General features: G+C 35.7%; 1 protein-coding gene across 2 annotated transcripts in view; it reads right to left on the bottom strand.

Annotated features, from left to right (window-relative positions):
- Positions 1–24,315, bottom strand: part of LOC125226092 (pancreatic triacylglycerol lipase-like) — a 75,903-nt gene extending 51,588 nt beyond the window's left edge. Inside the window, exon 1 of one of the 2 annotated variants that reach the window (XM_048129951.1) lies at positions 24,087–24,315. The gene's annotated coding sequence lies outside the window, so the exon portion shown is untranslated. The remainder of the gene's footprint in view (positions 1–24,086) is intronic. The other variant, XM_048129952.1, reaches the window with a different exon arrangement.
- Positions 24,316–24,862: the final 547 nt, after the last annotated feature.

Raw genomic sequence — 24,862 nt, 5'->3', positions numbered from 1 at the left:
ATGTATATTTAATTTAATTTAGCTTTAATTTTTGTAATTAAATTTAAATTTAATTTTATAATTGAAATCAAATGTAATTTTATAATTTTAATTTTATTTTATTTATTGCTGACATTTCTGACATTTTTATACATTGACTTATAATTATAATATATTTATTTGAATTTTAAATAGCCTAGGACTATATGTAATTCTAATTTAATCTGTGAGTTTTTATGATTTTATCTTTTAAAATGCTATAATATAAACAGAAAAAAAATGTCAGTATTGTCGCAAATACAATTTTATTTTTGAAATTACTGGTAAATTATGTATTTTTATTTTGAACTGTGATTTATTTATTTTAATTGTACTGTTATTTTAATTGGACCATATGTTGTCTGCAATAAACGGATTTATTATTATTATTATAAATAGTGGGTAACTTATCTATAATCTTAATTTCATGAATGTTGTGTTATTAGGTATACACGTTGTACTTAACACGAGGAAACCTAATGAAAACTGCATTTCTGAGGCCAAAAAATACAGTAAGGTACTTACAGCGGGGCAAATCTCGGCTGGGGGCAAATGTAACTGGTCAATTTTTTCCATGTTTTACAATGTTTGCATTATTAAATAGAGTGTCTACCGGTTATATATGGTAGGCGTGTTCAGTGCATACATGTAGAACTCAACATCATAGTGTAATAATGGAAAAAAAAGTCTCTCAGTCGAGATTTGCCCCGTTGTACCTTATAAGAAAATTATTACGAAAAAATAACCACAATGGCATCATCGTTATTATGAAGGCATTTTCAACTGAAAAACAATAAGACGATGTTATTTTGTAATTAATGTTTAACTCTTCTCTTAATGTCAATTTTCGACGACCGCTGGACCGTGGCCTAGCGCGTAGTGACCCTGCCTGTTAAGCCGCGGTCCCAGGTTCGAATCCCGGTAAGGGCATCTATTTGTGTGATGAGCACTGATATTTGTTCCTGAGTCATGGATGTTTTCTATGTATATAAGTATGTATTTATCTATATATGTAAGTATATCGTCGCCTAGCACCCAAAGTAGTTAAAGTACAAGCTTTGCATAGTTTGGGGCTAGGTTGATCTGTGTAAGGTGTCCCCCAATATTTATTTATTTTTATTTATTTACTCTGAAACTAGAAAAAAACAAAAAAGATTTGATAGCATTAGTTTGAAAATATGATCAGGTAGACGCTTTTAAAATAAATATTTCGGTTTCCTAAAAAAAAAAAAATTAAATTTTAAATTATTTATTCAATAAAAGTGAACAGTTTACTTATAACTTTCCGCCAAACTGTAGAACAGTTTGTTGGCAGGAATAGGCTCCCTTTCATCACATTTACTGTTGCTTCTTAACCTTAGGTGCTAAAGTGTTAGTACAAGTTACAAACATAGTTAGTTACTTAATACTAATTACTAAATTATTTTATTTTATTTTAATTACGTAATTTTATTAACTAAAGTTGCTATCAGTTTCAAATTGTTTCAACATAAACTTTTTTAATTTTGATTTAAATACATTTTTGCTGGTGCTTTTTCTAATGCTTAATGGTATATTGTCCTCATGTTACATCTTGTATTAATGTGCTTACATGTCTAAAACAATTATGTACATATCATTATTAAAGATATTAAGATGATTGAATATTAAACCAATCGATCCTATCGATTCGATAATCAAATCTTAAGTACTTTATTTACTGCATGTAAATCGTGACGAGATTTTTTATCTCATATTATCGAGATTTAGGGTCAATACCCCCCGCTTCCTGTGAAAGTGGTGTGTCGTAATAATGCAAGATTCCGGAGAAATTGATCGAATCCTAATAGATCGAGATTTAGCGTAAAAGTCGATATCTTGGACATGCAGTACAGTCAACCAGTTTGAATACTGAGCTACTGTGGAACCTTTACACTGTAAACGTTAAAGTGACTTTAATAGGAAATTAAGCACAGTGTTAATAAGACAGGGGTCTAGAGTGGCCTAGGAATCAATTCATCTAGGAATCATCCAACATAATTTAATTGGTTGACCTTATGTTACATATACATACATATTTACATGTTACATAATTAATTATGTACCTACATATATGTATCGTGCTTTAAGCGTTTGTTCGTCCTAACTCAGGTTTCTAGCAATTAAAGGTAGTTTTTTTTACATTTCGAATATTAACAGATCATTGATTTTTATTTGACAACCACCGATGTGCAATAAAAATCACGCCTATAAATATTTAATTAATCTAGGTAGCACGATCACGATGACTTGCTTTGGACGCATAAATCATTTTATTTACATATGTGTATTGCAAATCGCATCAGAAGGTTTGGCAGTTAAAAAATAAATAAACTGTATGAAGAAAGTCGTGATATAATTAAGATATGCAAATACTGGTTACAACAACTTACACAAGCGAGGTTACTAATAAAATATGATTGATAAACCAGATCTAGAACACTAGAGCCGAACTAGATGTTAATGAACTTACTTAATCTACCTATCCATACTAATATTATAAATGGGAAAGTGTGTGTGTCTGTTTATTTGTCCGTCTTTCACGGCAAAACGGAGCAACGAATTGACGTGTTTTTAGGGTTCCGTACCTCAAAAGGAAAAAACGGAACCCTTATAGGATCACTTTGTTGTCCGTCTGTCCGTCCGTCCGTCCGTCTGTCAAGACCCTTTTTCTCAGGAACGCGTGGAGGTATGAAGCTGAAATTTATATCAATTACTCAGGTCTACTGTCCCTTGAAGCTGTGAAAAAATCAAACTTCTAAGCCAACGCAATCAAAAGATACAGCCGTTTATGCCGCAAATTTTCGACACTTGCAGGGGAATCAAAACCTACAGGGTGCTTCCCGTGAACTCAGAATCTTGAAATTTGGTACGAAGCAACGTCTTATAGCATAAATAAAGGAAAAATTACGAAAACCATAAATTTTTAGTTCCGAAAACCTTAAATTTTTTTTTAAGTGGAGATAGTTGAAGAGATAGAGAATGACATAGGTTACTTTGAAACAGACAAAAAGTCTTTTTGTCTGTTTCAAAGCCGCGGGAAAAATCATAAACATAAACCGTCTGGAGTATGAGTACAAAAACCGTATGATACTACGGCCAGATTTACTGGTAATAATCGTTTTGATTGAACATTTTTAATTTGTAATCTTGTTTCTGAAAATTTATTATTGCTCGTTATCCAATTGTATTATACTTAACATGAACACATTGAATTGAATGACTTACAAACGATTATGAATGTTGGAAATTTTCTACATAACCATATCACTGTAATGTAAGGCATTGCTGTGGATTTTTTGTCTGATAAATAAAGTTATAGGGTAGGTACATACCTTTACCAAATTTTACGTGAGAGTGATTTTACATGTTTAATATTATACGTAGGTAGGTACGCATGTAAATAATATAAAAATTTCAAATGCATTGCGTTTATAATGGCTTTTCTTACACTTTGCTAGACAGGTTATGCAGTTTGCGCGATCCTTCTCGTGTTTAGATAGTTGTATTGAAATTGTGTCACAACATCAGTGGCCGTTGCAATCCTGTGTGTGCAACGCCGAGACCAACCCGTAGTTGAAACGAAGTAAAAGCGCCAAACCCTCGTGCTTATGACGCCATTTTAACTACGAGAATCTAGTGCCTTTTTGCGGCATTTGGTAAAACTGAGCTAAAGTGGCAGAAGAGGTCGTTAGAGGTTGCACACACGATGTTTTTATGCAGTCTATTCGGTTATCGTGGCCTATTAATTATCTAAATTATGTAACAAAATTGTATGTACTTAATTATAAATAATATTTAGGTGTATATGCAAATACTTATTGTCAATTAGGTACCATGTAAAAATTTTCGCTATTTCATAAGTATAAGTCGCCAGATGAATAGGTACACTTTCATATTTTTATGCTAACAAATATTGCAGCATTATGGGTACCACATGGGTATCACATATTTAACACTGACTGTATGTACAAGTGCAAAAATGTCAAAGTCTGAAATACCTTAGAGGTGGTGTCATTATTGCTCGACAAGAGATTTCGGGACCACTTCTGCAATTTATCCTGATTAGCGTCATACTAGCAGTCATAAAAACGTCAGTCGTTATTTCTAAAAGGTCTTGAATTAATGTTTATAGTTGCAAGTAGAAATCGGTAATGGCAGTATCTGGGGACGAGTGCAAGCGAGCCGCATGCAGGTCGCCGAGCGAAAGTGCCCGTTTTGTCTCCAACTCAAGGTACCTAGCTAACGTCACAATCGCTTACGGTTCGTAATCGTTTCATCGCTAGCTGTCCCTATCGCTCTTCTGTGTGTATAGCCGAATGCACAAACGCTTACGAAATGTTCACGATAATATCTCTTTCGTAGATAGCTATCTATCTCTATCGCTCCTGCGTATTGGCGCGACAGAGCCAGACTACATTTCTGCGACGTTTCGGTGGCGTTTCGCGTCGCAGAAATGCCATTCGGCTACGGGGCCTGTAGTAGCGCGACAGACTGCGTTTCGATCGCTACGTAGTAGCGTCAATGTTTGTCACTTCGGCTAGCCCGGTAGGCCATTTCTCTGAACGAGCTGTGGCCGGTCATTACTCAGGGGAGCTAATGTATCTGTAGCCCTAATATTTATAACAATCATGCGGTATCTCTCTCTACTGGTCCTCTCTATGCTGGTCTCTCTGAGCCGTCAACTTGCCAAGCCACTGGTTGAGCATCCCTGGTTCGATTTGCTCCTCTGTTACACCGTATTGAATTTCTTTTGCTCGATGAAAGTTATTAGAAAATCGATAATTAATTTATTAACAGTTATGCAAACTGAGATTATTAACGGTTACGTCACTTGGCTAATTAAATGTAACAGAGCAGTTATTTAATTTGTTTCTAGAGTAATGAATGGTATGATTAGACGTAATAATAGTGTACGAGTATGATTAAGATAATCGATTGATTTGAAACATGTTCCGGATTGTGGATGTAAGTTTTCTTACTACTTGAACTTTGAACATTTGGTGTAAGTAATTATTGGGTTGGTAAGAAAGTAATGAGCGAATCGTAACCAATATTGTAATTTTTATTTAATTTATTATTTTAATCATTTATCAAAAATATAATGGCCTTCGTTATCTACTACTTGTCTCCATCGTTCTGGTAAAGAATGAATAGCATCGGCGAAGAAGTTCTTAGGTTTAGATTCAAAAAACTCAGCTATGTACTGTCGTAGATGGGCTTGATCATCGAACTTTTTTCATTCAAGGCATTGCTTAGCGATCTGAATAATGCGTAATCCGTAGGTGCCAAGTCTGGAGAGTACGGTGGATGAGGTATCACTTTCCAACCTAGCTCCAATAGCTTTAGCCGAGTCACTTTTGCAATGTGTGGGCGAGCATTGTCGTGTAAGAAAAAACTTTAGCATGCTGTGGACGATTCTGACAGATTTTTTGGTTTAAATTTTCAAGCTGATTACAGTATACTGATGCGGTAACAGTCATTCCACTTGGTAGGAGTTCCCAGTGAATAATACCATGAATATCCCACCAAACGGACAGCATAACTTTTTTCGGGTGAGGCTCTGTTTTTGGTGCCTCTATTCCTTTTTCGTTTGGAGCTAGCCACTGACGTTTGCGTGTGTGATTTATATATAAGACCCATTTTTCATCTCCAGTGATAAGATGGTCCAACCAATTGAATGTGCGGCGAAAAGACAGAAGTTGTATGCAGATATCGGCACGGCGGTTTAGTTGATGTCTATCAAGTTCGTGCGGTATCCAAACACTCTATTTGTAGTTTTTTCCCAACTCGTGTAAATGTGTTTCTATGGTGACATGAGAGCAGCCTAACTCGGTAGCAAGAGTACGACTCGTTAGCCTCGGATCTCCTTCAGTTAAGGTTTTTAATTTGGCTACATCAATCTTCACCGGTCGACCAGACTTAGGTTGATCTGATAATTAAAAGTCGCCACTACGAAACCGCTGGAACCATCGTTTCGCCGTGGCCTCAGACACAACTTCAGAAGCAACACGCTGACATATATTACGCACTGCTTCGGCGGCTGAATGGCCAGACTGAAATTCATATAGTAAGCAATGCCTTACATGCACTTTTAATTCGTCCATTTTCTTCCTTATATTAGCTCGGCGACAGCTAGTGAATGACTGACGAGAAACTGTGCGACTCGCCCTTTATATACTTTCGACCATAGAAGATTCTAGAACTCTCTCAAAAATTTTATGTGGAATTCAATCGATCGCTCATTACTTTCTTACCAACCCAATATTTAGCCAAAATTATGAAGAGACTACACACTTTTGACTAGACACTTTTTTGATGTTGAATTTGGAACTTTCTTTATTATTATGTCGTGTGGCTTTATACCTGTTAAAATTTAAATTATTATATGTACATGCATATAAAGTTCTTTCATTTCTCTCAATCCCTAATATAATTTGTTTTTGTACAAGTAACAAGTACAAGTACTTACGAGGCCGCGATTACAATTTAAGCGCAATTGTTGGTTTCCGCAATCGAGAATAAAACAGATAATTAATTACTAAGTGCCTTTAGATAACTAAACCTCTCAAATGTTGGTCAGGTTAAGTTGACCACTAATGCAATAGCCATACAAAAAGCATTTCTTCCTAACCCGCCGCGCTCTGATAGTCTTACATTGGTTACTAGAACACGCTAGACTAGGTTCTGAATACATAAGTAAATATCTCAAGTCTATATTTGTTTGGGGAAAGTGTAGGTCAAAAGAGTTGGCAAGAATGCTTTTGTAGCGTAAAAATTCTTTTTGAAAAGAAAGTAATGCAACAAAACAATAGGAAATCGTTTTGTTTTAAAACCGTTACTTTGGAGCCCTTACCTTTAAGGTTCTACGTCCGGATTTGAGTGCAATTTGTCTCACTCGAAAATTCTTTTTTTATACTAATGACATGGGAAAGCGTGGATGACTTGAACTCAATGGGATCCTATAAGTACAGTCAAGTTCATATGTGTACATTTATTCACCTTAACTCTATGCAATAAGGTGAAAAAATGTACACATATTTAAGAACTTGTCAGTACCTAGTTGGAAAGACAGTTCTGTTGTTCCACTGATCCCAAAAAAAAAAATTGTGAAATTAACCGTTAATATGAGAAAAAAACTACCAATCGGTACATAACTATATCAATAAAAAAGAGGAAGGAGTAGATTTTATTCCCAAATATTTTACATGTTAAAGTTACACACTTTCCGTGTTTAATTACCTACTTCTACTTTGATAAAACGAAAACAATAAAATTAAGAATCATAATTAAACGAATGACCATGATATTTACTTATTACACGAATATGACGTAGAGAATGACGAAACCGTGCAAAATGACTAAATCACCTATAAACTAAAAGCATTCTAAACTGCTCAAGGTTAGTGACCTAGAAAGTAAGTAGGGTGAACCATTGTGCATACACCATCTCGCTAGACGATAAGGCCGATGTCACACAGGCGTGGAGAATTTTCTTATCTTCGGTAGGTATGTATGTTAATGAGATGAGAGACAGTAATACCTATTTGGCAGAAAATTTTCTGAGGTGAACTATTTAAGCGTACCTATACGTTCAATAACTTCAATAAGTATAAGAATATTGTAATTTTTTTTGCCAATATTGAAACTCGGCAGGGTAAACATTAAAAATTGTTTAACCCTTAAATTGCCACTCTATGACCGCGCAGGATTTTTATAATGAAAATTGGTGTTTTGGGTTCAGTTAGGGTAGATTAAGGGGAAAATGTGTGAAAAAAAAACATGAAAAAATTGGAAATGGTTTTTTTGAAGCGTCACTTATAAATGACATTGCCAACTACTGCTTAACATAAAGACGTCACTTTGGACGGACATTGCCAACTACACATACACATTGCTAACATAGAAAAAAAAAACGTAAACTTAATAAGTTACACTCAACATTGTCCGAAACTACACGTGCTACCTCTTTTTGTCCGGCGCAATATCCCTAACGTATCCCTTCATGACGTAGATCATGAAAAATGCTCAAAACTATGTTGACTGTCCGGATCTGCTGTCAAGCTTGAAGTTTCCACTTCATAGTCCCCTCACGCCTTGTGTCTCGCACTAAACGAATATTCCATATCCTCGCCACTAATACTAACTTCAGAAAAAAATCCTTTATTATAAGAGCCACTAAATATTTCAATCAAATTTGATTTGATCATGACCCCATCGATCTGATCTCTGACAGTTTTACATCAGTACGCAAACTACTGACCCAAGACTTCACCCACTGTTAACTCTCAAATAACACTATAAACAAGTTACTGCTTTTTTTCTTTCTTTTATTGTTTGCTCTCAATCATTGTTTGAACTCATATATAGATGTATTGTATGTATTACATAATCTTTAAATAAATTACACAATTTTCTGTAATTTTGCACGCATGTACTTTGCTCAGTTTCTATCTGTGGAAACTTGTTATTGGCTGGTTGATTCTATGTTATAAGCCTAATAGTAACTTTATCTGTGAGTTTTCCTAATAAATAAAATAAAAATATAGTCCAGGCAAAAATAAACAGGTACCTACACTTCTAGGAGAAGAAGGTTTACTGCTGCAGTCGTCTCTAAAAAACTCTCTAGCTAAGATTCTCATTTTTTCTTCGTTGTCTGATTCTAAATCGGAGTCTTTAGAAGCTGGAGGTGGTAGAAGAGCTATTATCCTCTTTGACCTCAAACGTTGCCCAGCCATATTGTTGTAAAAATGCAACTAATGTTAACAATACACAAAAAAATATTCGTTTAGAAAAGTTGGCAATGTCCGTTACAAGTGACAAATGGAAAAATCACAATATTTAGTACTAACTGGCAGTGTCACTTTAAAGTGACATATATTATAACTTCAAAAATAATAATGAAATGTTTGTCATTTATTCACAATAATGACACTAAATAGTAACTTAATTATTATTTCAATAAAATTCAGTGAAAAATACGCACAAATTACTAAAATACTTACATAACAACGACATTTGTCACAAGCGCAAAAAGACCTCACGGTTGTAATTTTTAAACTAAGTATTTTTTTCAAATTTTGATAAGATAAAGCGATGCGAAAGTGCGTAAAAATAAAAGGGATAGACGCTAGACCGTATGGATCACGCCACCTGTGCCAGAGTGCCTAGGAATCTGCGTTAGCCTAGACTTTATAGGACGTCATTTAAAACGGACAAAAACAATTTAAGGGCACTCTTATTATATATTCTGACTATTCTGAGTAGGCAAAAGGTACTAAAATAACTAAACGTTAGCATGTCTAAGATCTAAGTATTATATTACACCGATAAGTTTAGTATCCATTTACGTGATTATCCCTATAAATAATCTGTGTATAATTTACTCATTTTGAAATAAAGTACGTAACCTAATACTATTTAGGTATAGCGACAATCAGTGTTTGTCGTCAAAATCGTCTTTTTGCATTTTTGTTTTTCAAATAATACATTAGTAACTTTAATCTATTCCACTACTACAGAAAGTATCCTATTATATTCTCAGGCATCTCATGTTGATGATGATTATACTAATCGATTATCGATCTATAGTCTATACCATCGACTTCACGAATCGATTATTGATAGATTGGTGTAGTAACACCCTTAGGAATGGCGTTACTAGACGCAGCAAGTCGGCAACGTCGTGCGGATGCTGCTGCCGTCACCGGGGATATGGTGAAGGTCACTGACCGCTCAGTAATTAAACACTTTTGTTTATGGTTGTAGTTGGTCAAGATAACAATCATATGTTTTGTAACACAGTGTTTTTAAATGTAAATATTTTTGCTTGTCATTGTATTTTGTAATTTATCATTCGCTTGCCTTTATCCTATTCATTTGGGGTCGGCGCGACAGGTCTTTCTCTTCCATACCTCTCTATCGTCCGTCATCTCATCATTATCTCTCACACAGTCCTCTACCTTTTTTCTCTTAACAATTTATTGAATTTATACCCAGTTTTTTTTATCCAGTACTTTTAAATTAGTATACGTGCATTTAGTTTACGAGTAAGTGCTCTTATTTCGTTCGGTGACTACTTACTTACTTCAAAATACATGACAGTCAATTCTAGAAGATACCTTTATGAACTAATCCTAATGACGACTATTGGCCGATTGCCATAAAATAAGCAACAGCACAATTCCATTATAGAGTTGTTTCATACAATTGTCGTGGAAGACGGGTTGGCAATTTGGTTTGTATACCTTGTATCTCTGCCACTTAAGTACGTAGTTTAGTTATTTGTGAGTATGCTTACTCAATTGTCGTACTACAATGTATGTTAAGTACAATATCAAACGTGTGTGTGTCTGTAGCAATATTAAAATAATATGTTTCTATTATATGTGTAGTTCGTAAAAACAAGATTTTAATTTGACTGTTTTATAGTTTGAACAATATTTTTATAATGTGTGTACTGTGTAAGTATTTTGTTAAAAATATGTAGTACATTGCACATTAAACTAATACCTCTAAAAGAACCAATTAGATACGATGTAGTCTTACATGAAGAACCGCGCATATAATTAGGACTCAATTTCTAACCTTCTTGAAAAAACTTATCCGATCCGATCAATAATACGAGCTATATTTATAATTTTTATAAACTTTACGAAATCTCGTCTAGACTCGCGGCGTTCTTAATGAAAAATTTCAAAATGGCGCCTCAAAACGAACCAATTACGAGTTATGATTGTGTAGTGTTGCACGAGAAACCACATCGAGCGTGTCAGTCGTGTGTCGTCACGAATAATCGTGCGTTTGTGTGCAATCTGCCGGATAATCACATAGGGTCATTCTGTTTTTTGTTGTCAGACAGAAGTATTTTATTTATTACATTTTTATTGCTGGAAGAAAACTGTACAAAAGACGGAGTCTCATGCATTGAGTAATTATTACTTCGTATAGAGGAGCTATAGCAAACAACGAACGTGTCACAGCCTGTAAGCTGAAGGCGGGGCGAGGGGGCGGGGTGTGAACCAATGGCCTGCTTCCGTAACGTCGCAAGCGCTACGATTTTACTCGGCGCTTACGACCTTTCGGTCGCGATGATGAGCCCTGCATAGAGTGCATAGATTAGAAGTCGTAGTATAGAAGTGACATGGGTTTACATGGGCATTTTTTAATTTATGACTTTCAATTAGCGTGAGTTGTTAACAAAAAACATAAATCGCTGTTAGTTTTGTAATGATAATCAAGCTTGAAATCTGTATTTAAAACTAAACTTTTTTCACGTTCTGAATTTAGATTATAGCTTAGTATAATTCACGATGTTTTTATTGAAATTCCATGCTTAATTATCGTTGCAAAACCGACAGCGATTTAACTTTTTTTTAACAACTCTGTGAATTTCAATTTTTTCAAATGCCCACATTTTTTAAAGCTGTATACGGACTGAGCGTACATGTGTACACGTAGCCGCAACTGGATATTAGTTATTTATGTGACATTTGCATAATGGTAGGCATTAAAAGATGAGTGTTGTTTTTGTTGTGTTAATAAGATAACATGAGTGTTTTAATGCCTAATTATACACATATAACTTTATCTACATCCATGTATGTATGGGCGCGGGTTTATCGTCCCATAAAAAATTTGAATTTCGCGCGTTTTTATACTCTCATAATTTGCTTGACCGTCTACCTACCCAAATTCATTCAGGCAGGTTAGGTACTGCACTTACATTTACATACTCACATGAAATTCGACACGCGTATTGAGAATCTGTTATAGACCGACATGTCGGAAAACTGTGCAATTCTGACAATAATAATTAAATAACCTTTTTTGCGTCGATAAATATATATAATTTAATGTATGATAGGAAACTTGAACTAACTTGCGATATTGTCACGTCTGCTTTTGTTGCATTTTTTACTCTTTGGTTTCAACGAAACATGGCCGCCGCAACATGGCGCTTCGGCATGAGTTTATATTGAATACATTTTTTAAAAAGTAAGCGTGTTTAAACAAAAATGCAGTAAACCTACGTATGAAAAGTCACTCCTTAGCTTTTGTTAGATTTTCCTGAGCAGTTTGTGCAGTACCTCACTACACATGACGGCATTATTTAGACGAAATATTTTTCATTGCGATACGTCAATCTACCACAGCCGTTCGGCACAGACTAAGCGCGTTTGTGCTGATCAGCTCTAAGTGTTGTTACACAAAATCAAGTTGAGGTGCCCTCTCTAGTTAACATAATTACTCAAAGGTCTCATGCCATTCTTTACTTGTCAACTTTTAAGTAAGCAGTGGTAAAGCAGATACGAGTAGGTTGAATTTTATAACAGCAAAATCTAGTTATGACACATATTGAGTTCATTCAGGCATAGTTATGACACATATTAAGTTCATTTTCTGCGTTTTTATATTCAATGATGAATATAATAAAAACGCAGATTCAAAATCATTATGTGCATACAAAACAGGGATATAATTAATTACTTACTCATTCTAGGTACTGAGTTACTGTGATTTATGAAAATTATTTATCAAACAAAGCTATCGACAGTATCGACAATATCGAGATCAATAGCCTAATTAAACCTCTTTATCCATCATAAAACAGAAATAAAAGTAAAAGGGGTAATACAGAAGTTACAGGACAGACGGACTGAAACTTTTATGGGAAATGGCATGCAGTACCCTTTCACTATGAATCTGTCCTAAAACATGCATTTTACGTGATTTTACAAACAGATACATAAAGCGAATGTACCACATAAAGTAGAATGGCCCAGGCGCACTGCAACATAGTTCACCGTTAATGCCACCGTTGCTACCTGGCAATTAAAGATTCGTCGACCGACTTGCGGGGTGTGAATGCCAATGTGGGATGGGGTGTTACCTTTTAACTGTTGCAGATTATGGAGTGATTAAACACTCTATTAATCAGTAACAGTAGGTAAAGCCCTACATTAAGAATGTTGAGGAAATCAAATTAGTCTAGCGTTCATTTAAGTGTATGCAATTAGTATCGATCAGGCCAATTCTACTAACTTACTGACATTATTAGGACATCCGAAGAATGTCATTCGGATGTTATATTAGATTACCCATAGCTGAATAGGCGCAGGCGAATGTATGATGAGGTGTTGGCTGAATGACATCTTTTGGATATGGTCCTGTTATGATACTGTCAGACTGTCAGGTTCGTTTGAATTGGCCGTATGTGACACTATAAGGGCTTAATGGCCTCTAAATATAAAAATAAATATTTTCATGCATGTACAATTTTATTCTCAGTGAGTTCGGACATGACAGCAACAAATGGTTACCATATGTACCTAAGTATTTACTTAAGAATATTTTTTTATTTTATTTAATAGAGATAGATAACATAAAACGATATACCCAAAATCAGGCGGGAAAGATTAACATATCTAGTTTATTCTACTCGAAGCCGATTAACCGATGACCTACAAGTGTTAATCGTGCCCCAGTGTTTATCTTACCCCATCTAACTTTATAAGTATGAATTCTTGTATCATTTGCATAGTTATCGGAAGGCCGCAATCCAGTGCGGGCGTCCCAAATTATGTGGTGAATACACCAAGTGCACGGTCAGGAGGGCGATTTTGAATCTCGCATACGGGATTTTGTCACTAAAATACCGGTTGAAAACGGTGACTTGCCTATTATTTTCAGTGACAATATTCTGAATTTGAACGCGTGAGACTCAAAAGTCGGCCCGCAGGTGTATATTAAAGTCATACGTCTCCATAAACTGGGCCACCATAGCCTCGTAAGAGGATAATATATGAATCACCCATAATCACAAATATCAGTAAATCTTTATGCAATACAGAAACGAATGCAATTCTCAGTGAAGCCTCGGATGACATTATGAGACACAATAGTTTGAGAGCGCCGAACTAGAACTCATACAACGTAATAGTTATGTCACTGTACCTATTGAGGTCATTTGGTAATGTGCACGTGGTCATTAGGCCACGATCTATGGACCTGGATAGACAAAGAATCTAAATCTGCCTGAAGTTACGATATGTACTCGTACTCGTATACGTGGATGGAAAATGTGTAAATAATAATGCGGATTTGTGTAATGCTAACAAATGTCTGATTTGGTTTCACTACTATTTATATTCCCTTAGTAGGTAATAAGAGTAGGGCTGCCATCTCGAATTTCGCCAAATCCGGACCAAGATTTAAAAAACCCGGACATTTGGCGTAAATCCCATTTTTTCCCCGGACGAGTCCGAAAAAATTATTTAAGTATTGACATGAAAGTCTTGACACCCCGCCCGGACGGCCTCCAAACTAGGACAAATCCGGGGAAACCCGGACGGATGGCAGCCCTACTTAAGAGCCAAAACATTGGACATACACCGTGTTTTATTGAATTCCGTTAACTTTGGTATATAGTAAGGTCCATTATAGGAAACAGAATAGCATAAAGCAAAAACATGCAGCAAAATTTCAACAGCAATTGATATAACATCTATTGTAGGTGTGTAGTTTTTTTGAAAAAAAAAAAAAATGAATTTAAGAAAACTAAGTGCCATTCTGTTTCCTATAATGGACTTAACTATATGCCGAAGTTAACGGAATTCAATAAAAACACGGTGTATAGAAAGTGATAAACTACTTCGTACGTATATGTTTGTGACAAACTTTTATACTTCTCTTATAATCTGTCAATATCACTAACGTTGTTGTAATAAATTATTCAATTTCTATTTTGAACATCATTCGAGCGAATGATTTGACATTTTATGAATAATGGCAAAAATATGTATATTAATTATGAATTAAAATAAAATATTGATGTTTGAGTAGATTCACGAATGTGTGTCGTACGTGTATCTGCCACAACAAATCAATTGCAATGGTTGACTGGTAGGAAATGGCATTTCACATTAAGTCTCATAAAATGTCAATAGTACATAGCGTATTAATTAAGGGCGGAAAGTGAAGGATTACGAACGAGAGGCTGTTTGAAGCCCGACGCCGACGTTTGTAATCCTTCAGCCGCCCGTGATATACAAGGTGCTCGCGAGGAACCCATATAACTTTAACGGCATATTCTTGGTCACATTTTAAGACTAAAATGTCATATAAACTTTTCTAGATTTCGTCTAGTTTCAGAGTTATTGCCAATTTAAAAAAAACATTTCCGTATTGTTACTCAGTAGAAAAGGTTTCTTAACGGCGCTGATGCGCAATTGTGGAGCATAGTCTCACAGTAGTCATTGATAGATGTCAAAATGTGACAAGAAAAACTTCCAAATAATTTGGTTTTTAGAAAAATAAATGAAGGAACTCATTTTAATTGCCAACTTTATGGATAAAAAAAAATTTATGTGAAAATACGTCCAAAAAAGTAAAAAAAAACAAAAAAAAAATTTTTTTTTGGCGAAAAATTTTAAAATTCATATAACATTTTTTCTTTCTTTTTGCCTCAGAAACGCGTGGTTCAAGTTATGCGGGTTCCTCGCGAGCACCTTGTATACAATGTTTTTCATCACACTCGCGAAGTAATAACCAAATTTTAAACTAGGTAAATGTATTGAAATACCTACGCTGACATTTCGAACATTCGTCCGCCATCTTGTAATTTTTGACAGGTCGTGGAAGGCCCCGGCCCCACCCAGGTATTCACTTTACCGTCACAGGGCGGTAAAATAGCTCATTACGTATCAGTACGCAGGCATGTAATAAGGTAATGGAGATGGAACCGTTTGGAGGAGGCCTATACCCAAACTGGGGTCCTTGCATCAGAACCGAACCATTGAAAAAATTGAACCAAAAACTGTAACACTAGATTGTATTTACTTTTGCAAGAAATAAAAGGCTTATTTATTTATTTATTTAACAACACCGTTTACGAGCGAGTGTGATGAAAATAAATAAACGTTGGTATGATCTTTAAATAAACAGTATTCATTTTTCACTGCCTTGTAATGACACAATTTATGTGTTATGTTATGAATGTAAACAAAAGACAGTAGGTACCTAAGCCATTGCGAAGAGATATGTTATATTGTTCTCTTAGATGGCATGTTGCGAATATAGTAACTCATTTTGTTTTTATATGTACGCGTTGCCATTTTAAGCAAGGAGCGGCCGATAGTACCTTTGATAAAACGTATCTACTTCACGTGGACTGGCTTTGTTTGAACAATATCTACATTTTATGATAGCTTTCTGCTCTTTATGTCTTCTCTGTATATGTCCAATATGTATGTTCAACGCTACCAAAAGTTAAAATCGGTTACCCGATAACAGGGCGGCGGTTACTTAGGTAAGGATCTTGCGAAATTTCAAGTAAGTATGAGTTCAAAATAAGCTAGATAGTTTCGTATGTGAACACGACTTTTATTATGGTAGCTCAGGCAATGATTGCATATTAAGGTAGGAATGCTGATATGCTTGCGAAAACCACACTTCAGAGACTCTTCCTGGAGTGCTACTAACACGGATACTTGTTGCAGCCTGTTATTAATTTTGCACGACATTTAACCTTTACTCTTTAACCTACTAGAGTCGGCTGACTGCATCAAAGACAAACTTTAACCTTAGTGCTATATGTATAGGGTAACGTCTAGCAACTACCTAATATACTTAATACTTATGACACACTCTGTAACTTGTTTTGTCAGTTCAACATAAAATATATGTTAAGTATATGTAAAATGTAGTATGCAAAGATCATAATAATTATTAGTAGATAAATACTCGTAAGCATTATTTACGCTGCGTGTCACAAGCTTTAGCACTTCTCTTGGTTATAATTTTTTAATATCATTGTTGGAAGATATTCCATTCATAATTGACAAATGAGTATACAGAAAATTTATTATTATGTACCTAACTAAAATTTTAGAACTATAAGTGCGTTTTCACATTATCCGATACGATATCGGATGTTGGACCGTTATCTTATACATTACAGGCTCCATCTTGGATTTTTTCCATTGAAATCCTTCTAACATCCGATATCGGATCGGATAATGTGAAAACATTGACGAATAAAATGATATAGGCATGTAAAATTTCTGCGGGGTACTCATGAAACACAATACGAATTTTAAAAGTTCGGTCAAAAAGAAATACACAAATGATTGGCACTTAAAAAATAGGTGAACTAGAAAAATGCATCGAATAAGAAAGTTATTGTATTGCTAGTGCTACGCCGCCGTAGCAAAGTGCTACGAATTTATCTGTAACTTATCACTAGTAAATATGTTATACATATGGTGATCAAATTTGTTAACTTTGATGAGGTTTAATTATACCTGTGAAGCTAATTGTGTGATAAGAGTAATTGTGTCTTTGGGTGGACGACATCAGAAAGACTGCATTTTATCGGTCACTTCTGGAAGAGATTAGCCAAGGGTGAGCCAAGGACTGGGATTAGTAGCGTATTCGACGAGAGGCCTATGCTGAGCAGTGGATGATATGACGATGATGGTTATGTCTAGATAATAAAGTCTAATAACTGTATTACGTATAATTAAGCATTAAATCACTTGTGTTATGTTTTTATGGATCTCGCTTCATAAATAAGTAATAGTTCATAAATAATGGTTTCATTGTTTATAAATATTTTATACCCACACAAAAACACTAAAAGAAGAAGCATAGGTGTTGGATAACGACAAGCCACTTGCGGCAACTGTAACTAGGCCAGCGATGTACTCACAGGTATTAAGCGCCCAATATTGCACTACAGTAGACGGGTTACCTTGTACAACAACCGTCAATCAAACAGACAACGCATTTAATCATATGCTACATGTGTTAACGTATAAAAATGTTGCAGAACTCATTATGTATAGGGTTATTAAATGCCCGAGTACAGTTACGGCCTAAGGCAGTTATAACTATTTTAAAATAATAGCTATTAGGAAGTAAGTCAAAATAATCAAATAAATAACTTTGTACACAAAGCTACCTACAAAAGGAGAATCTCACACTTGAATTATTAATAGCGCTGTTGCTACATCAGCCTCGAGCTAGCTGACCAATATATTTCTACAACAAAGCCTCCAATAATCAGTTCAATGTTACCGTTATCAGTTATCACCGATTACTCAATGTTTGTTGTCGCCTTGGGGATCCAAACGCGCGGCACGTGCGCTTGGGCAAGACGCACGCCGCTTGCAACATGAGGCGCTTTCTAACTCACTTCTAGAACTTTCCAACGGCTCTAGCATTAATATCTTAGTTTTTTTGCGATGTAAATTATGGATAATCGAGGGTTTAGTAGGTAGCTTTTAATATTGCATGTCAGCCAGTCTCTTCTTAATGATCACGCGTTTTAGTTTGGTTGGGAAGGTTGTTTGCGGCTCGGCTTGCCGCTTTGCCGGTTGGTGGTACGAGTACTGTAATAATACTGATTACTGGGTGGTCATTAAATAAATAAATTAAATATATATTATAGGACATTCTTACATAGATTGACTGAGACCCACGGTAAGCTTAAGAAGGCTTGTGTTGTGGGTACTCAGACAACGATATATATAATATTTAAATACTGATACATAGAAAACATCCATGACTAAGGAACAAATATCTGTGCTCATCACACAAATAAATATGCCCTTACCGGGATTCGAACCCGGGACCGCGGCGTGGCAGGTTGGTTCACTACCGACTGCGCCAGACCGGTCGTCAATGCTTCATTAATTAGATTTAGATAGCTGGGCACCGTTAATCAAATAGTTAATTTCGATAATCGCTAATCCGTCAGTAAAATATAGTTAACTTCGTTAATCGTTAAAGCGATACATTTCGACAAATTTAACGTAAGTTAAAGTTAATCGATAATCCGTTAACACGTGAAAAAAATTGAATTTTATTGTAGGTATGTATCCATAATCCACTATAATGTACTGTTAAAGCCCGAAGTAGATACAGCAAGCCTATTGAAATCTAGGCTGCATGGAAGGCAGTGATCGCCTGAGCTACTGCCGAGAGCTGTGTCAGGAGAGCTGCAAGATCACAGCAGGCGGAAGCCTGAAGCTGGTGGTGTGTGGTGTTGGGACTGTCGGGGCACTTGGGCCAGTAGAGGCTACGGAAGTGAATGTGGTCGTAAATTGGGCTCGAATTTGCTGCCCTGCCACTAGAACAGTCGCCATGGTAAAACTTGGGATTCACCGAATCAACAACGTTGGTAAAAGCGAACCCACGTGAACAATATATACTACCTAAAGAGGTAATACTTCGGGCTTTTAGCGAACCACATCGGTAAAACCTAGGATTTACCAGTATAACCCAGGATTTGCCGTACTTCGGGCTTTTATAGTAGCGTTCAGAACACGTTTTAGCAGCGCAGATGGCGCCTGCCTTGCTGGATTAATGAGTAACGGACCTGGAGAAATTTAACGGAAGTTAAGGAGTCCGTTAACATTCTTTAAAGTTAAAAGTTAATCCGTTAATCGAAATGTTAACTTCGTTAATTAACGATTATGCAGCTATGGATTTAGATATGATATGATCGATATGACTTGAATAACTCAGTGTCAAAAGTGAAGTTTTTTAAAACAAAAATGTTATTATTGTTACTACATGACCTATGCATATCGAAACTTGAGCGACGTTAAGTCACATCTCGGCCACTGGCGATCAAATATATGAAAGAGGCGAGTTCCTAGCACACATTTTAAGCTCGTGTAGGTGAACGCGTACCATGCTTGTATGAGTGAGATATGACAGGTCGGTTGTTCGCATTTTTGACAGGCGGTAACTGTCAGGTAACCGAGAGGGGGTGGGCGGCACCTTCAGCGAGGAGCGGGAGTGGCCATACTGTACGATAGTACTCTTTATTATACTGTGGTTAAGTCGAGCCCGACTCTCATTCTCAGACAGGAAGGTAAATATTAATGGAACCAATGGCAATTATTAAAGTAATTTATCGTATAATGGCCAATACATATAATTATAGTAATTTATACGCTGTAAACGACCTAATGCATAATTCGCACATTGTCGCTGCTAATAAATAAGACAGATCATTAAACTTTTTCACATACACACAAACGGTTGCGTAAACTAAATCGTTGTAAACGCCTTTGCATTTCACTTCCTTTTTTCTCATCCAATGGCAGGAAGACAGAACTGCAATTAACTGTGATACTAATATATTATGTGAGAGATGACTGCCAACTGAGGACGTGAGATACATAATTTATTACTCGTATTGGTTCCTGTTTTATTCCAACATGGCATGTTATTATATTAATCACTGTTCCATAGAGAAATTGGTTTGGCTCATGTAATTTTTATTATACATTACAAAGTAAGGCTACTCTAGAAAGTACGTTGCCAACTCGATTTGAGATTAAAGATGCGGCAATATTTATATTATGTAAGTTTAGATACGATATAATGTATATCGGACATGTTGGTTTTTCAAATAAAATTCGATAGGTATCCGTTTCTAATCATATCTAGACACACAACTTAAAATATCGGGTTAGACCTGACGACCTGCAACCTATGGCTTTGCCGGAGCCATCGCTCTCACCAACTGAGCCACGGAGGCCGGCTGGATGTGTGCGAATTTATCCATGCCTTCCCTCAATTCTTAAACGCCTTATAGTTGACCACAATATCACCTGATGGAAAGTGCCGATGCAGTCTATGAAGCATCTAAACCCAAAAAAATGTCTATTCACTTTTGATTAAAAGGATCCAAATTATAGTGGGCTGGAAATACACAGTGTGCAGGAAGTGAATTCCACTCCTTAGCCGTTCGCATATTACTTCATTAAAGCATTAAACTTTTGCGAACTACACTCCAAGTTTAAGGTGTTCGAATCACGGTCAACCATTTACTACACCACTGATGCCAATAACAAAACTGCTTTGTTTCATTTAACATTGGTTCTAAAGTGCCCATAGTAAGCTGTTTTATGGCCAGCCTCAAAGTTTAAGTACCTTGTCACATTAACAAGTTCCACATTAAGAGGTTCCAATTCACTACAGCGTGTATTTAGTGTTGTAGAATATAACAAAGTTCTAAAAGCTTTTCAGACTGATTTTACGAGTACTAATATGCCACGGCCAGGTTTATGACATTATGTAAATGCAATGTAAATTTTCGATTTTACCTCGGAAAGAAGGCCAAAGTTATTATATTGAAAGTCATGTGTAATTTTCACCTTCTGGACCTGTGAGTGTCGCTTGAACGAAATTACGACTCATAAAGTTTCTAAACTGTTCATTTAGTTAAGTACTTAATTTTTTTACATGGTTTCACTGAAGATACTAATATTTTATGTACGTATTTTCAAGTAATATTTTGTTTCCAAGGCAACAGCATGCTTACTAAAAAGCTGACTTGTTGCAGTCGAAGTCCTAGAAGTAGAAGACACAGCGGCAATAAAATTCTCAGAGATGTTAGAAACGCAACTTCATCGAGTAAAAGCGATTAGAAAAGATAAGAGATAAAGATGAAGTTATAAATTTGAAAAAACATAGTGAGTAGTTAGCACCAGTAAAATAATTATCAGTTATTTGTTTACATTATGTAGAATAGTTAATACGAATGTCTTGGCGGAAAAAAGGCACCTAAATAATGTACCGGAAAGCAGCACACATAAGCCTGCCATAAGATTAAACGATAATGGGCTGAAGGTCGCACTGGAACTGTGGTGGTTAATAATTAAGTGCCAGCAGGCATGCCTGTACTAATTACCTACAGTAAATATTAATTTAATTAGTACATTCATGCATGCTGGAACTTTGCCAGTAGAAAAAGGAAAATAGTAAGCGCGAATAGGTGACCTCTGGGGCTCATTTCTCAAAACTGAAAGTTACAAGTTACAAGCGGAAGTCTCTTTCGAACTTATTATATTAGACATTGACAACCACTTGTAAATTGTAACTTGTAGCTTCGAGAAATGGGCCCCTGCTATAGAAAAATTAATGACACTCCTTCATCTAATTGGATGTCCTAGAGTACCATAGATATTAAAATCGAAAATACAATTTTAAAACTTCTCCTTTGAAGTAATTTAACATGTAAAATACTTAATTTATTGCTACACGTTAAGTGCACAAAACTATAGGTTTGTTTGTGCAGTGCAGTGATTGAAAAGTGGTTTACTAAACTTTTGATAAACACAATGACCGAACTATCTCTATAACCAGTTGCATACAGGTTTGGGTAACTAGTTGGGTGAGGAATTAGTAAACGTAATCTATTTTAGCTATTACGTGGTCTTAATCGTTCGCATTGAGGCGTGGATGCAGAGCAGTTTACGTGCAAGCAAACTCGCCTAGTTACTTTCGGAAACGTTTCCCTTAAATTATGTCATTAGTTTGTTTATCGCTGCTTTGACATTGAGTTATGTCAACAGTTTTGGTTAAGTTGTTTGACATTGAGGGAATTTATCGCTTTTTAAGCGTAAGATTTAGTTTACTCTTGTTCTCTTTTCTATTGTTTTTAGGGTTCCGTAGTCAACTAGGAACCCTTATAGTTTCGCCATGTCTGTCTGTCCGTCCGTCCGTCCGTCCGCGGATAATCTCAGTAACCGTTAGCACTAGAAAGCTGAAATTTGGTACCAATATGTATATCAATCACGCCAACAAAGTGCAAAAATAAAAAATGGAAAAAAAATGTTTTATTAGTGTACCCCCCCCTACATGTAAAGTGGGGGCTGATATTTTTTTTCATTCCAACCCCAACGTGTGATATATCGTTGGATAGGTATTTAAAAATGAATAAGGGTTTACTAAGATCGTTTTTTGATAATATTAATATTTTCGGAGATAATCGCTCCTAAAGGAAAAAAAAGTGCGTCCCCCCCCTCTAACTTTTGAACCATATGTTTAAAAAATATAAAAAAAATCACAAAAGTAGAACTTTATAAAGACTTTCTAGGAAAATTGTTTTGAACTTGATAGGTTCAGTAGTTTTTGAGAAAAATACGGAAAACTACGGAACCCTACACTGAGCGTGGCCCGACACGCTCTTGGCCGGTTTTTTTTATTACTTGAGATGAGGTATGCTAATTACTTGTTAATATGTAACACACATGATATACCAGATAAAACAAAATCGTAAAACTTTTCACTTTACAGTAACGAATATAAAATGTTACAGTTTCAAACTTCGTCATTGCTTGACCATATCCATATTCCAGTAATATCTCAAAACTTTTCCAGTTTATTGGAAAATTCACATTTCCGTATGGCGACAAAATTTTCTATTTACAAAATCCAAACTTTGTTTTATTGATTAAGCTCTTGAAATCCCAGAAATGTCTGTTGACTTTTCCAGCTCATTGAAAACTTTCCGCAAGCTGCACAGCTATATGTTTGAAATGTGTTTGCGTGATAACTATATAATGGGAAAATACTAAATACCAGGTTACATGAGTGATATCGATGTGCATTATGCACGTTTTAGCACGACAGCCTGAGGCTGTAGTTGTACACCTCCAGAATTTACAACACAATGTGTTCCACTCTCTAGAGAGTTATAGTTATATCTGACTATATGTGTTTTCCATAATCAGGAACAATGTGTTTAAGCCTGGTTCTTCAGACTCGAAACGAAACAAGGCCTTTTTCGAGCATGTTTGATGAAAATTAAATTTTTTGGCGAAGAAATACGAGTAGGTAAGACTTGATTACAGGTGCGCTGGCAAAAACTACGTACATATATAACCATTTAAAATATAATTTCATGCGGATGTTAACGTGTTGTAATCCTTTTTTTTTTCGTTACGAGTACTGTTTGGCATGCTTGCACTGCCAGGTATATTTCACAGACCGGTAAAAATGTAAATATTTTGATACAATATACCATTGCTGTTAATGTTCATTCTAACCTTGTTGACGTTTAAAATAATAGAACATTCAATTTTAATCTGTTGTTCTATTATTTTAAAATTAGTTATCTGTTAAGTTTTTACTTAACTGTCAGTTTGCGCCACATCTTGTCTCATTCAGTACATTTAGTGTTATTTTCTTACTGATTACATGAAATTACACCCCGTCTTAAAGTTACGTGTGCCGTACATTAAACTTACCTAAGTATACAATCAGCTGATCTTTACCGTTCACCCCCTGCTTCCGCTATGCACACTGAAGATTGCACAAATATAAACGGCGAATAAAACAAAGGATTGCTCAATTGATGTAGTTTTCACACTTGGAATGGGAATGGCTTTAAATGGGATCACGTAATTGCGGGCGACTGCGAGCGAGAGGTGCGCGTGCGGCGCGCGGGAAAGTACTCCAGCAACTGTCGCGGGCGCAGACTGCTTGCAGACGCCGCACCACTTTCGTTACCCCTGGTCTGGTCCTGGCTTTATCTCGATTGACTGGGTTCTCTGCTAAGATATCTGATGTGAGCTTTCTATAATTAATGAATGTGAGCTTTTTGCAACGAGAAGTCAATTATTATTCCAAAGTATGTAGTATGTATGTATAACTTAAACAGTTGCAAAAGCCCGACAATATGAGAAATAGAGGTATATTACAACTTAAGTACATAATAGGTATGTACATTTTCTAACATTTTGTTATTTTACGCGTTGTGAATTTCCTTCAAATCAATTATTTTCTGTATCCCTAATATTGTCGGGCTAAATAATTGTTTTAAGTCGGTACCTAGACATGTTGTGAAAATTCGAATCATAACTTGCCACTCGATACTTGCCTTGGCTCAATTTTACTGCAAGTAATAGCCCTTAAATGCATGACCTTAACAAAGATTTATTCAAATTTGAATTTTGACATGCTGTCAATAGAGTCAAAAATGCATGATGCATATACAAGGTGCTCGCGAGGAACCCATATAACT

Source organism: Leguminivora glycinivorella, chromosome 5, assembly GCF_023078275.1.
Source record: "Leguminivora glycinivorella isolate SPB_JAAS2020 chromosome 5, LegGlyc_1.1, whole genome shotgun sequence".
In the NCBI taxonomy this organism is placed as follows: Eukaryota; Metazoa; Arthropoda; class Insecta; order Lepidoptera; family Tortricidae; genus Leguminivora; species Leguminivora glycinivorella.
This window is presented reverse-complemented; position numbering and strand designations above follow the sequence as displayed.